Source organism: Balaenoptera borealis, assembly GCF_965194805.1.
Source record: "Balaenoptera borealis genome assembly, chromosome: 15".
Classification (NCBI taxonomy): domain Eukaryota; kingdom Metazoa; phylum Chordata; class Mammalia; order Artiodactyla; family Balaenopteridae; genus Balaenoptera; species Balaenoptera borealis.
In genome coordinates this window covers 72854646-72872977 of record NC_138871.1, presented here as the reverse complement: position 1 = coordinate 72872977, position 18332 = coordinate 72854646, and the positions used below count along the sequence as shown (strand labels likewise).

General features: G+C 36.7%; 1 protein-coding gene across 12 annotated transcripts in view; it reads left to right on the top strand.

The window, feature by feature from the left end:
- NCOA1 (nuclear receptor coactivator 1) overlaps positions 1 to 18332 on the top strand; it is a 259310-nt gene that overhangs the window by 101402 nt on the left and 139576 nt on the right. The window contains exon 1 of one of the 12 annotated variants that reach the window (XM_082357421.1): positions 14768 to 14842. The exons of the other annotated variants lie outside the window; for them this stretch is intronic. The gene's annotated coding sequence lies outside the window, so the exon portion shown is untranslated. Of the gene's footprint in view, positions 1 to 14767; positions 14843 to 18332 lie in introns of those variants that run through there. 12 annotated transcript variants of the gene reach the window in all.

Below are 18332 nucleotides of genomic sequence, written 5' to 3'. Positions count from 1 at the left end.
ATACTTGATATGATTTCAGTTTTCTTAAATTTACCAAGGCTTGATTTGTGACCCAAGATATGATCTATCCTTGAGAATGTTCCATGAGCACTTGAGAAGAAAGTGTATTCTGTTGTTTTTGGATGGAATGTCCTGTAAATATCAGTTAAGTCCATCTTGTTTAATGTATCATTTAAAGCTTGTGTTTCCTCATTTATTTTCATTTTGGATGATCCGTCCATTGGTGAAAGTGGGGTGTTAAAGTCCCCTACTATGATTGTGTTACTGTCGATTTCCCCTTTTATGGCTGTTAGCATTTGCCTTATGTATTGAGGTGCTCCAGTGTTGGGTGCATATATATTTACAATTTTTATATCTTCTTGGATTGATCCCTTGATCTTTATGTAGTGTCCTTCTTTGTCTCTTGTAATAGTCTTTATTTTAAAGTCTATTTTGTCTCATATGAGAATTGCTACTCCCGCTTTCTTTTGATTTCCATTTGCATGGAATATCTTTTTCCATCCCCTCACTTTCAGTCAGTATGTGTCACTAGGTCTGAAGTGGGTCTGTTGTTGACAGCATATATAATAGTTCTTGTTATTGTATCCATTCAGCCAGTCGATGTCTTTTGGTTGGAGCATTTAATCCATTTACATTTAAGGTAATTATCAATATGTATGTTCCTATTACCATTTTCTTAATTGTTTTGTGTTTGTTTTTGTAGGTCTTTTCCTTCTCTTATGTTTCCTGCCTAGAGAAGTTCCTTTAGCATTTGTTGTACACTTTGTATCTTAATAATTTCCCAAGCAGGAAAATAGTCTGTGTCTCTATTTTCCATATCTTTAAAAAACATTTATCATAACTTGATACAGCCACTATGGAGAACAGTATGAAGGTTCCTTAAAAAACTAAAAATAGAACTACCGTACGACCCAGCAATCCTAGTGCTGGGCATATACCCTGAGAAAACCATAATTCCAAATGAGTCAGGTACCACAATGTTCATTGCAGCACTATTTACAATAGCCAGGACATGAAGCAATCTAAGTGTCCATTGACAGATGAATGGATAAAAAAGATGTGGCACATATATACAATGGAATATTACTCAGCCATAAAAGAAATGAAATTGAGTTATTTGTAGTGAGGTGGATGGACCTAGAGTTTGTCATACAGAGTGAAGTAAGTCAGAAAGAGAAAAACAAATACCATATGCTATCACATATATACGGAATCTTAAAAAAAAAATTGTTCTGAAGAACCTTGGGGCAGGACAGGAATAAAGATGCAGACGTGGAGAGTGGACTTGAGGACACGTGTAGGGGGAGGGGTGGGCTGGGACGAGGTGAGAGAGTAGCGTGGACACATATACACTACCAAACGTAAAATAGATAGCTAGTGGGAAGCAGCCGCATAGCACAGGGAGATCAGCTTGGTACTTTGAGACCTCCTAGAGAGGTGGGATAGGGATGGTGGGAGGGAGACGCAAGAGAGAGGGGATATGGGGATATGTGTATACGTATGGCCGATTCACTTTGTTATACAGCAGAAACTAATGCACCATTGTAGAGCAATTATACTCCAATAAAGATGTTGGGGGAAAAAAACAGTTATCAATAAGGTTTTGTAAAATTTCGAAACATGCCTTTAAAATATAGGGCCCCTATTCTTTTTTACATGATTTTTTCCCGTTTTGACTGTGTGTGTGTGTAAGAGAGCAAGATCCAGTTTGCAGCTCAGTTCCTTCTCCTTTGTGGCTTTTTCCTGTGTGTTCCCATTGTACTTTGTCTTTTCTAGAATTTCTCATATTTGTGTTTACACAGGTGGATCAGGTCAAGGCCAGGTGCTCAGGTATTGCTTATCTTTTTTGCCTTAGTTCCTAACAAATTCCTGCTCATAATAGGCTTGGGGGAATAAGCAATTCCTATACTTCTTCCCTGATTTATTTTTCTCCATAGTACTTACCATATTCTAACATACTATATTATTAACTTATTTGTTTTATTTATCATGTGTGTCCTCCCACTAAATTATAAGTGCCACCATGGCAGGGATTTTTAACTGTTTTGCTTAGTACTATATTTTAACACCTAGAAGAATACCTGGCACAAAGGTGACCAGTGATTATTTGTGGAATGATTAATTGATGAATTGTTCAAATTTAGATAATTGCCTAAATTATACCATACGGTCTGTAAAATATGATAGGTATAAATGCTGGCATGGAAAAAATTTTAAGTAATGTAATCATAAAACCGTAGAGTTTAGGGACTTCCCTGGTGATGCAGTGGTTAAGAATCCACCTGCCAATGCAGGAGACACGGGTTTGAGCCCTGGTCTGGGAAGAGCCCACATGCCGTGGAGCAACTAAGCCCCTGCACCACAACTACTGAGCCTGCGCTCTAGAGCCCGTGTGCCACAACTACTGAAGCCCACACACCTGGGGCCCGTGCTCTGCAACAACAGAAGCCACTGCTATGAGAAGTCCACGCACAGCAATGACGAGCAGCCCCTGCTCGCCGCAACTAAAGAAAGCTGGCGCGCAGCAACGAAGACCCAATGCAGCCATAAATAAATAAATAGATAGATAGATAGATAAATAAATTTATATTAAAAAATAATAAAACTGTAGAGTTTAAAAGCCAGGAAGACCTTAGTAACATGTAATTCTGTTCCATTTTGGGAAATGACCAAGAGGTGAAATGACATGATTTAAGCACGGAGTCAGTTAATTGTAGAGATAGAATAAGAATTTAGAACTCAAGTAAAATTTAATAATTAATAGTGGTGTTAGGATATGTGGGAGGCAAGATGTGTGACTATGGGTAAGAAAAAGAAGAGGTTCTGGAATCAGGTAGGTATAGGCAAGTGACCAGACTCCCATGCATCAGTTTCCTCCTCTACAAATCAGGAATAATTCTACCTTTTTATACATTGTTCTGAGACATGTATGAGACAAAGCATATTAACTTAAGAATGTACCCTGCATGGCACTTAGTGAAGGCTCAGTAAAGGTGGCTCCCATTATTACTATTTGGAATACTTTTCTAGATATCCCAGTAAATACCATTTAGGTTTTTTTCCCTCATAGCATGTTAACACAATTTGCAATTGTGTATTTAATGTCTGTTCTCCATTAGATTGTAAGCTCCATACAGGCATGAGTTGTGTCTCTTTTCTTTATTGTGCTGTATCCAATGTCTTATACAGTGCCGGAAACATGATAGGCCCTGTGTATGTATGAATTATTTAATTAACTTGAGAAGGTTGCTAAGGAGTTTGAAACGAGGAACATTTGATGAAAACCTTTATGACTAACAAAGGTTGAGAAGAATTAGGTGGGCAGCTTTATGTTAAAACCATAGGTACCTTCTTAGGATCAGAATCATATACTTCTAAGGAACCTTGTGCTTTTAATTTGTTTTTCCCAAGTAAACTGCTCTGCTGGAAAGCAAATTGACAGACTTCCTGGCAAGAATATTCGTTAAGTTTATAAGATACTGTTCATTGTAAATGACTAAATTAGCTTTTAGTGACCACTCTTGGATAAGATAAAATGATCCATTGAGGTACTAGACCTGTGGGGCTGAGAGATCAAGCACCTCAATAACAGTCTTGAGGCCCTTGCCCAGCCATCAGCCTATCTATCTCTTGTTACTTTACCTAGTTTCACTTGATGAAAATCAAAAAAATTGTTTTTCTCCTCAAATTGCTATTCCCTCCTACTTTTTCTGTACTGTTTTGAAGCAGTAACCATGGTTACTAGTAGAAGCTCCTTGGAGCTTTAAAAACATCGCAGCTGGAGGTAGAGTGATCTAGATAAAAGCATAAGAAAAAAAGCTTACTGTCGTTTTTTTTTCCTCCTGTTGGAACTGAGTTCTTTCATTAGGAAGCACTTAGCATAAAGTGGAATGTTCTTTATTCCCACTAGAATAGACTATATTTTCATTTAAATTAATAGTAGGTTAGCACCTGGCTCCTTTTTAGAGTCAGGAAAGGGAGGTAATGCTACTGCTCACCTGTCCTCCACCTGAATCTACCCTCTCTCTATCCTCTTCTTTCTCTTCTCTATTTCTTTACACCTTCCCGGGGCCAACAGCGAGTAATACTGACATTTGAGTCCCAGATGGATAAGGTTGGAAGTTGCACCTTTGGATTAATGTGGCTTGGAGGGGGGAGGCAGGGAGGAATGAAGGAGCACTAAAATCTTGGTACAGTGTACCAGGAGCATATTTGCCAGGACCAAGAAGAATCAAGGGCCATCTCTTGTCAGAGGGCCAGAATGAGTGATTTCTAGAAGTAAGTTTGCGATGGCACTGTTGAGAAGAGAAAGGAAAAGTATATTTATTAAACATCTAGTATGTATTGAATACCTGCATTGGTACTTTCTACTGTATCACGCTCTCTCTTATTCTAGGCTGTGAAAGGACTGAAAATTTTAAAATACCTGGTTTATACCATCTTGTTTCTTGGTGTGATCTATACCGGGGTTGGCAAACTACAGCCTATGGGCCAAATCCTGCCCACAGTCTGGTTTTTTTTTTTTTTTTTGTAAATTTATTTATTTTATTTATTTATTTTTGGCTGCATTGGGTCTTCGTTGCTGCGCGCAGGCTTTCTCTAGTTGCCACGAGCGGGGGCTGCTCTTCGTTGCGGTGCACGGGCTTCTCATTGCCGTGGCTTCTCTTGTTGCAGAGCTTGGGCTCTAGGCACGCGGGCTTCAGAAGTTGTGGCTTGTGGGCTCTAGAGCGCAGGGTCAGTAGTTGTGACACCTGGGCTTAGTTGCTCCGCGGCATGTGGGATCTTCCCGGACCAGTGATTGAACCTGTATCCCCTGCATTGGCAGGCGGATTCTTAACCACTGCGCCACCAGGGAAGCCCCCACAGTCTGGTTTTTTTGTAAATAAACTTTTATTAGACCATAGCCACCATGCTCATTCACTTATGTATAGTCTGTGACTGCTTTTGCACTTCGAAGGCAGAATTGAGTAGTTGCTACAGAGACTGGATAGCCTGTAAAACCTGAAATATTTACTATCTGGCTCTTTACAGAAAAGTTTGCCAACCCCTGATATAGATGGACTGGATCAGTTCATCTTGGACCAGGTATGGGAATGGTTATATTTGGAGTAAAGCATACTCTTAGGTTGTACTCCTTGTGGATATTAGAATAGTGGCATCATGAAAGGAGGGTGCTGGGGATTTGGATAAAAGTGGTAGGCTTTCTGGGCCTTTTTCAATCATAAGTCCAAACCTAAATTGTGAAAGGAAACTTTAAATGTAAACTTTGTATTTTTTCCACATTTCTTTGCCATTTTCTAATCCTACATACATAACTGTGACTGTAGTCTCAAATGGACTTAACTCTAATTCTGTTACTTATTCATAGACTTCCATAAATGTAGACTTATGTATTTTAATTGGAAATGACCTTGGAAATCATCTGCTCCAATACCTTATTTTACAGATAGCAAAAACTGAGATCCTAAGAAGTTGTCCTATACCTCATGTCACAAAAGCAGGTTAGTGGCGAATCCTGCTGTCAGGTATAGAGGCATTTACTTATGAAGTCTACCCTGTAAGATCTCGCCCAATATACCTGCAGCTCTAAGTAGGGCTTCTTAGAAATCTAAAGAAACAACTGAAGAGGAGAGAAGCATTAAATCTAGATTCTAATTTAACTCTGCTACTGACTATCTTTGTGATTTTTAGTAAGTGTACCATTCTTTGATAAACAGAAGTGAGAATCTAGAAGATAAATTAAGCTCGTAAGGATGACTGTAGACTAAGTTCCAGATATTTGCTTCATTTCCTGGTAAATGTGCAGTTATTCAAGTAAACACAGTGGTATATTCACAATCCCCGAGTAATCTGTAAGTGAAACATTGGAGAATCCAGAATCCATGTTGCTGTAAGTGGGGTATATAAATGTGTGTAAATATTTTTCTTTTGTGAATTGTACAAACTGTAATTTATAATAAAAAGATGCAATTTATGACTTCATGAGCTAATGAGAAAGACTTCCTTAAGAAAATTAAATTAAAATTAAATATTGTTTAACTAAAAATACAAAAAAGGAATACACCAGAAATTGTGGCCATTTTACTTTTATATTCCTGATTAGGGATATTGCCATCACAATTGGAGCAGAGTCATTATTTTCCTTAAATTCAGTACTGCAAAGGCCTCTCCCTTTATTGCATCAGGAAATAATCATAGAATTTCTTCTTGCTAGTTCCCCAGGGACCCATTTTAGACAAGAGGAATCCTAAGGGCAGCCTGCACAAAACTACACATTGGAACCTCTATTGTGAGAGCAGATATTCGTATCCGTTTGGCTTATTCTGTAGATGATTTGTAAAACCTTAACACCAGTATTAGTTGCATGTATTTAATTAATCTCTACAGAATTGTAGAATTGTTTCTTCTTTCCCTCTGTGATAAGTCAGGCCCCTCTACTTTCTTTCCTTTTACATTGGAAAACTTAACATTTTTTTTCTTAGCAATATAAAATAATGAGCAAATTTATGTTGTAGCTTAATAGACTTAACTCATCTTAATTATAAATTAAGATGCAATGAGACTGTGTTCAACTCTTAAAATACATGATTGCTATTTAATCTTTCAGAAATTTAAGCCATTTTAGCAAGTAAATATTTGGTATTTAGTTTATATTTTTATTGAAGGCCTATCTCCAAGTGGATTGTCCAAATAAAGAAAATCAAAAGGAACACGTTTGTTTAAATTTGGAATTCTAAGTAAATATTTTTATTACAGTTGGTTCATTAGAATTGAGATTGACATACAATCATAATGGTTTCGCGTATCACTTATCTGGAACTCTGATTTACCAGCATAGTTTAATTATCTAAGCCAGTAGTTTTCAGTTCTTCAAAACCATGTTTCTCTTTGATAGTCATAAAAGTAATCAATTCCTCTTTACTATTATTTGAAATTTAAAATAAATTTAATTTGTTTTAAAAAAAACAAAAGATTTAGGTACAAAGTACTGCTTTGTTTTCAAACTTATTAACATGTCCCCAATTTATTGAATTCTGTTTAAACTTACAGAAGTTTGTGAGTTCCATGGACCACCTCAGAGGGTCATTAAACTTTCCTGACACTATATATAAAGTTTTGTACATGTGAAAATTCTTTTGAGGTGAAGTGTCTAGCTTTTATTGAAGTCTCAAAGCTGTCCATCACCCAAACAAGGTTCAAAACCATTTTTATAAGGCTTCTGAAGCTTCTTGCCTTCTGAAGGTATAATGAAGGTAAATCTGCTTTGCTTTCTATAGAATCTTGAGTGACCAACCTCCATTTTTCACAGGTGAGGAAACTGAAGCTCCTAGAAGTTAAGTGACTTATACAAGAATATTGTATCAATAGTTTAATCCTTGTTAAATTAACAGGGGTCCCTCTGGGGCTCTTGTGGCATCTTGATTACTTAGGGCCTTTTTAGCCTTACTGCCTCTGCAGAGATTGTTGAGCTTTCAGCTGGGCAGCAAGGTATTTGAATACAAAGGTTGTATGGGTGTGATAGAGATCTCTCATAATTTGCTCCAATTATTTCATGAAATATTAGTGTGATACTAGTTATATAGTTACTTAGAGGGAATCTATATGGAGGGCCCCTAAAGCACCAAAGGAAAATCTCTAAGTCTTCATAAAAGAACTATACCTTTGGCAATGTCCATATTGAAGTAGAATTTAGGAGCAAGGTCATGAGACTTCAGACTACAGAAATTTCAGGCCTGTGAACATTTCGTTAATTCATTTAACAGATGTTTATTGTGTGCCTACTATAGGGATATAGGTTTTACTAATTGATAAAGAATACTTGTGGTAAAATATGAGATTGTATTCATTTAATAATATCACCAGTTTAATTAATGTTGGAAGATGTTTTTCTAATTACTAACCCAAAGGAAAAAAAATCATACAATAATATAGACAGCAACTTTTATATAATAGTCATTAGTATGCTAATCTGATAGAGTTATGAAACATTATAAATTCTCAGACTACTGGGAATTAAGGAGATCGCCTTATTTAAATACAAGAGCAAAGCAAAAAAAAAAAAAAAAAGATTTTGTTTCATTTACCATTTTTCACTATCTGACTAAGATTTAACTATTCTTCTTTTTTTTTTTTTTTTGTAAAAACAGGTACAAAGTTTATTATTAGACACATAGCACAGTTACAAGTGGGAGAACACGCAGAGAAACAGTTTGTTTAGTGAGGATAGAAGGAAGGCAGAGATGCACACCTGGAGAGGAAGGGTGTGGGCGTCCTCCCTAAAGAGGAGGAGCACAGTAAAGAGGCGGTTAAGTCATCTATGCAGGGCAGTTCTTCCGGGTCTTTGTTTACCTTTGGCCAATTATCTGGTTTCCTTTTCCGCACCTGACATGCCCTAGGACCGTCCCCAACGCATGTGAGCAACTTTTTTCCAAGATGGATTACAGCCCAGAGGCCTTAGCCTCACATGGCTTTAGCATCACATATTATGGGGTGGTGCCCCCTCCTTTTTGACCCCTAAGGTGCAATGTTTCCCTTGCCCCAAGGATAGGAAATGTATGACCTCTTGATCTTTTAACAGGGTTTAGTCCCACTCTGTCCCTGCCATAAAAATGACCAATGTCTGGTTTTTTACCCTATTTCTGTTGCTGGTTTTTATATCGATGTGCAGATCTCGAAATACAGACAGGAGTCCGGTCATAAATATGTAGTCCTGGAGCCTGTTTGTCTCTTGCTTCAGGAAGTGTAAACAGGGGGCTGGTAATGAATGTCCGGCCTGGAGCCCATCTTCTTCTCACCCCAGGAAGTGTGAACAGGAGGCCAGTTGTAAATGTCTAGCCTGGAGCCCATCTATCTCCTTTCTCAAATCCCCCCTGAGAGATGTGAACCCCAATAAATCTTTATTGGGAGGATGAAGGGCGAAGGTCTGTCTCCTCCAGCTTCCTCATGTTGGCATGGGGCTCGTAGGCCCTACCTAGTTAGGGTCAGAGAGCTCTCGTCTTGTCTCATTAAGGGGCCCATGGTGACTTCTCTTGTTATTCCGAGTAGTAGCTGGAGTCTCTGCATCACCGTCATCTTGAAGTGCAACTATTGTAATCTGGAAGAGACAAACTTAACAAGTAGATTAAAAAGGCAAGGGCCAAAGATCAGTAAAAGAAATATTGAAACCAGGGGCCCAAGCAGGAGTAAGAACCAGGTTACATTGATAGCGTTACTTTAACTGTAGTCCAGGTAGTGTTAGCACTTGGGTTACCCTGTCCAAAGGAATGAAGCCATTGAGCATGGTCATATAACTTTTTGACGTCTTTTTCTACTAACCCAGTGTTATTGATGTAGGTGTAACAGACCTAGTTAGAAGTAGTTGGAGGAGTGACAACCTGAATGTTAATAGAGAAAATAGATCTCATTTCTTTTCAGGAGATAAAGCCTGAAACCCAGTCTGTACCTGGCACTTTGGGGTGACTTGTAGCCAGGTAGCCAGTTGTCTAGTTTCATCTAAGTAGGTTTTAACTTTTAATGTGGTATTAACACATAGATAAGAGGTGCTATTGGTCTGAAATTTTTCTCCTTAATAGCCAAAGCAGACGTTACCATTAATGATGTTAGTGTTTTTCTAGGTATGAGAAGCTGTAAGAATTTGGGCTCATAAAATCTTCTTCTGAAAATATCTAACTATCTGAAGGCCTGTCCTGCCGGTTTTTCCCAGAGCACAGAGTGCCTGATTTCTGATCTCCACCCTGAGCTCCTTTCAGGGGGTGTTGAAGGTCAGCAGCTGCAGTGGCCATGATTTAGTCCTTGTAGAGGTAGATGGTAAGTGTCAGTTTCCAGTCGGCAGGACCCCTTCATGGTCATAAGTTGAACCATGGTTTGGGGGGCATTTCATGGCCATTTTATCCCATGGTGCAAGGAATGCTCATTCCCAGGTCTGGTGAAGATTTCGTTGACAGGCCACTCAATGTGCTGTTACTGGACTAGCTCTGTTAACAGTAGCCAAAAACCTCTGGACCACCTGTCTTACTAATTCCTTATGGTCCAGGTAAATATTCCCTCTTGTTGCTTCTTCCCATATTTAGAGTTACACTATTACAGTCATTGATCTCATATGGAACTATATATCATTATTTGATCAGAGGCTCAGTCACACATTTGGTAATGTAATAAACAACGATTTTGTAAAACAGGCAATATAGAAAACAATATAGCCAGCAGTATTAGTAAGGTCATAAGTACGAATTTAAGTCAAGAACTTCCATTAGGTGTAGCCCAGTATATACCCAGGTTATCTAACTTAGTCTGTTCTGTTCCAGCCCTTGTCTTTCAGGGAAATTGTATATTGGCATTGTTCATAAGGCATTTAGCCCAATTTTCTAGTGTAACTAGACTGATTATCCTTAGTATGATTTAATTGTTCCCAGCATAGAGGAGCTGATAAAGCTGCTGGGAACCTAAGAGTTTCCAATCTCAGGAGGGAGCAGATAGAAAGATGAATGTTTTAATTTTACCCACAGGTGTAAATTACCAAACTGTTGTAAACCATAAGTAGCTTGAGGAGAAGAGCTTCTTTATATCTTGAACTCCCGGGTTTCGGCACCATCTGATCTCGGAGAGGCAGCAATGAGTGGTGGCGTGAAGCGAGATCTTAATTCCCTGCCGAGGAATTGAACCTGGGTAGCCTGGATGAAAACTAGGAATCCTAGCCATCACACCCCCTGGCTCTTGCCCCCCAGTGAAAAATGCATTTCTCACGGGGGCAAAACTGTAAAAACAGGTACAAAGTTTATTATTAGAGACATAGCATGACAACAAGTGGGAGAGCACACAGAGAAACAGTTTGTTTAGTGAAGATAGAAGCAAGGCAGAGATGCACACCGGGAGAGGAAGGGTGTGGGCATCCTCCCTAATGAGGAGGAGCCTATTATTCTTAAGGTAATGTTTTTTTTTTAATGTTTAATTTCAGTGGTCATATTTTACATTGTGAACATAGTTCCTGAATTTTTATATTACTTGGTAATGTAAGGTAGCATAGTTGCAAGTGTAAAAGGTACAGCAAATTCATTGGAAGTATCCTTAAATGAACTTAAATTTCAATCGCTTTTCATATATACTTAAGATGCTTTCAAAATAAGGATTTTATGATTTAATATACATTTCAAAGAACTAAAGATTAATCCCATTTTACAATATTCATTTTACATAGTATGCTTGAGATTTATGAACTGTGAGATTCTGTGTGTGTCTTTCCAATTCCAGTTAATCAGATTGGCTGTTCAAACTGGAACAGGATTCTTCAACATTCTAAATCTTACTCTTTTAAGATTCCTTAGCCAGTTCAGTTCTTTTTTTTTTTTTTTCATAAATTTATTTATTTTTGGCTGTGTTGGGTCTTCGTTTCTGTGCGAGGGCTTTCTCTGGTTGCGGTGAGCTGGGGCCACTCTTCATCGCGGTGCGTGGGCCTCTTACTATCGCGGCCTCTCTTGTTGCGGAGCACAGGCTCCAGACGCGCAGGCTCAGTAGTTGTGGCTCACGGGCCCAGTTGCTCCGCGGCATGTGGGATCTTCCCAGACCAGGGCTCCAGCCCGTGTCCCCTGCGTTGGCAGGCAGATTCTCAACCACTGTGCCACCAGGGAAGCCCCTCAGTTCTTACAAAGTAATCACTTCAAAGGAATATTAATGTAGTATTTGTATTGTGTTTGTTTTCACATTCTGTTCTTTTTAAATGTTTTTACTCTATTTCTATATGTTTACAGTATATAATTGATTTCCAAGAGTGATTATATGATGAACAATATTTTAGTTAATAGGCAGTTAAGATTCAATTGATGCAGAAGCTTTAGTTATGTATGTGTCCCTTCCCTGTGCTCCCATGAATAGTGTATCCTGAGCTCAAAACCTCATGATATTTATTGCATTATTTTGTTTGTTTCTTCAGCTAAACTTCCTCCACCCCCAAGTCCTTGAGGATAGGGATCTAGATCAACTTTGAATCTTCAGAATGTAGCACACAGCAGACACTATATATTTTTAAATGAGTAAATTGTTTGAGGGACATGAGGGACCTGGCTTTGTGTCCCCTATAGTCACCAAACAAGACTTTAAACTCTGGGACACTGTATTAGTCAGGGTTCTCCAAAGAAACAGAATCCATAGGATGTGTGTGTGTGTGTGTGTGTCTCTGTGTGTGTGTGTATTAGAGAGAAGAGAGAGATTGATTGATTAATTGATTTTAAGGAGTTGGCTCATGCAATTATGGGGGCTGGCAGGTCTGAAATTTGCAGAGCAGGCTGGCAGGGTGGAGACCTGGAGAAGAGTTGATGTTGTAGCTCAAGTCTAAAGGCAGTTTCCAGGGAGAATTACCTCTTCCTTGGGGGACTTCAGTTATTTTTCTCTCAAGGCCTTCAACTGATTGGATGAGGCCTACCACATTATGGAGGATAATTCGCTTTATTCAAAGTCTACTGATTTAAATGTTAATATCATCAAAAAAACCCCAAACAAACAAACCCTTTACAGCAACATCCAGACTGGTATTTGACCATATATCTGGGCACTGTGGCTTAGCCAAGTTGACATGTAAAATGAACCATCATAGGTACCAAGTAAGTAATTAATTTCAGTGGGGGAAAAAAGATTCCGTAGTATTTTCATAAATGAAATTAGCTATGAAAAAAATTGAAATTAGTATAAGAAATATTAACAAGTTAAAATTTAAAAGAAACATGCATGGCTATGGCCAGGAATATATTTGTATAATATAATTTTTATATTTAAGTGCAGCATAGGAAAACAAAGCATATGAACAAGTATTACATAATATATAATAGAAAATTTTCAGGAAACAGTGATCAGAATGGGATTAAAGGCAAGTATTCTTAAAGGATATGAATTTCGATCAAATTTTGAAGAAAGTGTACAGCTATGCATATCTATGGAGTTGGGGCATAATCCCAATTAGTAGAATACCAAAACCTTATGAGAGGCTTGGAGAAGGAAAGACAAGGAAAAACTGAAGGGGGGCCTTGAATATACATTTTATATTTGTTTAGCTAGGCAATTAAAAAAAAAACTTCTGAGAGTTAATTAGGAGGGAAGTAATTAAATAAAACATTTCTTAAAGATACTGTTCTGCATGTATAATGGACTACAGTGGTTTCTTAAGCCTAAGCACGGGATGTGAGAACCTGGACAAAGATTTATAAATAGAAAGAGAATCCAGATCTCTTAGAGATTGATGAAGGAATTGACAGAACTTTGTGATTTAATGTTGGAGACAAATATGAGAGAGATATACTAATTTTGTCTAAATTGGCAGTCTGGTGCAATAAGAATGATGTTGTTAATTTTGGCAGTGATGTGGAAATATAGAAAATGGGCAGGTAGAATATGATGAATGTTACACACATATGACTCAAGGGATGTTCAATACGGTAAAAGTTACTATATCATTGTACTATAATATTCTAATATTCTACTCTGAGGCATAAAATATAGTACCTTCTTATTAAGGAATTTTATTCTACTTGGTGAAACCAGCATACTTTTATTATAAACTTTATAGTGTGAAATTTAATATTTGAAGATATCAGACATGAAATTACTGGTAAATCATCTCTTAGTATCTACTGTGACAAAGACAATGAAAACTGTAGAAGTTCAAAGTGAGAGGGTATTTAAGGGTATTCCTATTTTCTGGGAAGGGTTTATGGCAGATATCAGATTTAAGCTCCTATAGATAGGATTTGAAATGTTTTACATAATGGGGCTAATGGGGGCAAGCAGAAAGCCCCACATGTTGGATGCTTAGCTATGGCTAAAATGTACTATATGTTTTAAAATAAAACTTTGTTAATTTGGATATCTTATAACTTATACACAACCATTTAATCTGCTTATTATATATAATCATTTTTATATGACCTGCAACTGTAACATCAGTCAGTTGTATAATTTACTTTTTTTTCTTTCACTCGCCATTCTCTTTAGTTTATCAGTCTCAAAAATCCATGAAAATGTTGGTCACTTCTTGAGGGTAGCATTGAGATTATCTGTTATTTCCCTTTGGTCATTCTTTATTTTGTCATCACACTGTGATGTGTGATGATGTGTGATGTGTGCCTTTGTTTTCATTACTTTGCTTTGTCCATAGTCCTAAGAGTGGCATTAATTGGGGTGTTTCTTGGTCCAGAGCCAAGTATTCCTACTGTTGTCATTGCGCTTGAGCGTACCTTCTCTTGCTTTCTTTCCAGATAGGAGCTTCTTTGAATGGTGGTATTTCTTCCTGTGCCTGCTTCTCAAGCCCCATTCTAATTTCTCTTCTCCAGACCTTATTGCCTCTTACTATTATCACTGCCATGGTAAATCTCTTCTTTGGATTGCATTTATAGCAGTTTTTATGATATGCATAGAATTTGAATTACTGAAATAAAACTGTATTTTCTGTACCTCAGTTAATATTGGGTACCTCAGTTTTCATCAAGTCAGATAATTTTCTTAACAAGTCGTCAATGTTTTCTGGGTTTCAGTACAAGTTATCATCTTGCAATACAGAAATGATATCTGGTATTGTTAAGGTTTGTCACAAAGTTACTGGAGATGGAATATTTAAAATATCATGCAATATACATGGAAAACTTTCCATAATTCTATAGCTTCAATATTTAAAAAAATAATACTGTTTATTTATAATCAGTCAATGAGGTGCACTTTAAACAATGCTGGGAGAAAAGGATTTAATAGCTCCTGAACATCCTAATACCACTTCTTTCCCTGACAGTTTTATTAATTGGAATTCCTCTGGAGATCATTCTGTGGAAAACAACTCCTCCCTCCTCCCACCTTTACCCAAGAGGTCAGAATACAAGTATTCCTTCCTTTGCATGTACTTTAATCTGGCTTAGAGTTATTATGTCTTCCCCCCTTAATTGTTCATTGTTACTACTTCTGTAGTTTCAAAAAATACCCACTATAATTAAAATTCAGGAGGAGCATTGAGACTTCAATGGAGCTGTCAGTTGTTATGTTAGTTACAATTTACTGAATGGCCATATGTTTGGGGAAGAATAGGAACAAGTAATTTGATGGTTAACTGGTACAATTTTTTTTTTTTTTTTACAATTTTTAAATAAACTCTAAATTCTTTACTACATTTATGTGATAACTAGTAGTTTCTTGAATAGTAGTTCTCTAGGTAAGCAAGACAATGTATTTCGGTTAATAAGGAAATAAGAAGGGTTATTTGAATATTTGAAAATATTTAGGTTATTCTCCATAAAATACTGTTCTGTAATCTCCTTAGGCCATTTAATAAAAATTTATTGCCCTCCATTAGAAAGTAGATATAAAAATATTGTTTAGTATGTTAATATGAACCAAGCAGTAGTATGTATTACCAGCCTAAGAAATGGAATTTTACCAATACAGTGGAAACTCCCAGCGTAAACCTATCTCAACACATCCCTCTTTCTGTCTCCTTCTAAATGTAAACACTATACTGAATTTTGTGAGTGTTATTTTTTTAATTTAAAAATATAAGTTTTACATATATATCTATGCCTAAGTAATATAGCCTATTGATTTATTTATTTTTGAACTTTATAAAAAATGATATATTGTATGTATTCTTCTTAAGATCTACTTTTAAGTTAAGATTCATTTACATTGCTCTGTAGGGCATTTATTTTCATGGCTAGATATGAATATGTGATGAATTATTTTATCATTAATTGACACGTTTGTTTTTGTTTTTGCTATTATGAACAATACTTCAATGAGTATTCTTACAGATGTCTTGTGGTATACATGCACAGAAGCCTCTCTACCTTGGAGTAGAATTGCTGGGTCATAGAGTATATGCACATTCAGTTTTAATGCTAAATTATTTTTCAGTTTGGTTTGTGACACACGGTGGCTAGATGTACACTAAAAATTTCCTCTTCTTCCTGGGCACAGAGTTAGGTTGTATTTTCCACCTCCCCTGCATTAGGAATGTACACTTAAATGATTTCCAGTCTGTAGAATGTGAGTAGAAGTAATATATGCCACTTTCAGGCTTGGCCCACAAAACCCTGCTACGTATGATCATCTGTGTTTCTCTTTTCCCATCTTCTGGCCAAGTTTTGTTTCTTCCATACCAATTCTTTCACCTCCTGTTATATATATTGTGCTAGAAAGACCTGTACAAGTGGAATAGAGGTGGTGATTGATGAGTGTCCTTGTCTTGTTTCTAATTTTAAAGTGTATGCTTCAGATATTTCACAATTATCTAGAAAATATCTAAATATTTTCTGGGTTCTCTAGATACCCTTTATAAAGTAAGGTGGTTCTTAAAAATCTTAAAGATTTTTCTAAAACTTTTATCAGGAATGTTGAATTTAATCAGATGTTTTACCAGTAACTATTGAAATGATCATTCGGGTTTTCTCCTTTCATCTGTTAATTTTGTGAATAATATTTATATCTTTGTAATGTTAAATCACACTTGTATTCCTAGCATAAACTCAGGTAGATAACTTTTCCATTCATTTGTTAATAACAGTATCTTTCACTAGCTACATTTTTTTGGGATTCTTAGTTTGGATATAATAAGGGTATGATGGATATAACTGTCTAGTAAGGATATAACGACTATTTTTTTTTTAATACATGTATTTATTTATTTTTGGCTGCATTGGGTCTTCGTTGCAGCGTGTGGGCTTTCTCTAGTTCCGGTGAGTGGGGGCTGCTCTTCCTTGCGGTGTGCAGGCTTCTTATTGCGGTGGCTTCTCGTTGTGGAGCATGGGCTCTAGGCATGCGGGCTTCAGTAGTTGTGGCACGTGGGCTCAGTAGTTGTGGCTCGCGGGCTCTAGAGCGCTGGCTCAGTAGTTGTGGTGCATGGACTTAGTTCCTCCGCGGCATATGGGATCTTCCCGGACCAGGGCTCGAACCCGTGTCCCCTGCATTGGCAGGAGGATTCTTAACCACTGCGCCACCAGGGAAGTCCTTAGTTTTTCCTTGTTTTTATGACCTTGACAGTCTTGCGGAGTACTGACCAGGTATGCTATAGAATATCTCTCTATCTGGGTTTGTCTCATGTTTTTCTCATGATCAGACTGGGATTATGAGAAGAATACCGTAGAGGAGAAGTGCCCTTCTTGTCACACCATTTCAGGGGGTACATGATGTCCACCACATCACTGATGATGTTAAATTAACCTTCATCATGTGATTAAGTAGTATTGCCAGGTTTCTCCACTATGAAGTCCTTATTCTTTTTTCCCTACTTAATTCTTTGGAAAAGAGTTCCTAAGTCACAAGTCTGTAAATTAAGCTTCACCTCATAGAAGGAGGAGGAGTTTCATATATTTTTTGGAATTCTTCTGTAAGAAGAATTCTTCTCCCATTTATTTATTTATTTATTTATTTATTTATTTATTTATTTATTTATTTATTTATTTACATCAATATGTCCTAGGTTAGTTTTAATGCGTTATAGCTTTTAAGAATTTACCTATTTCATTTAACTTTTTGAATCTATTAGTAAAAGGTTTTCCATAATATCCTCCTATTTAATGTTTGCTTTATCTATAGTTACACTTTCCTTTTCATTTTTAATAATTAACATGTATCTTTTTCTTTCTTGACCTCATCAGGAGAATTTTATTACTCATTTTAAAGAACTAACTTATGGTTTTATCATTCTCTTTATTGTGTTTTTTTCCATTTCGTTAATTTATGCTTTAATATTTCTTCCTTTTCACCTTTTTTCTTTAGATGGGGTGGTTATTTTTTTAGTTAGACATTTAGCTCATTAATTCTCAGTCATTCTTCTTTCCTAATAAAAGCATTTATGAGAATACATTCTCTTGAGTATAGCTTTCACAACATTTTATAGTTTTGAAATGTAGTATTTCTTTATTGTTTCATTCTTAGTTTAAAATTTTTTGTTATTTCTTGAGTTGTGAGTTATTTAGAGATATAATTTTAAATTTTCAAGTGTATGGCAATTTTATGTTTCTTTTTGACTTTTATTTCTTTGCATTGTGATCAGAGAATGTAGTCTTTCTGATAGTGATCGTTCCATTCTTTCTTCCATGTCTCTTAACCTCTCTTTCGTATTTTTCATTTCTCCGTGACTTTGTCGATAATTTTGTCATTTCTGTTTTACAGTTTACTGACTCCATTCAGTATGTTTTAGTTGTTATTTAACATTGTGATTTTACTTATAATGTTTTTCAGTTCTAGCAGTTCTATTTGGCTCTCTTTCAGGTTTACCTGTTCATTTTTTATATTCTCTTGAATCTTACTGATGTTTACAATTCACTGTTTTCTTTCACTTATGTATTAAGCATATTTAATGTTCT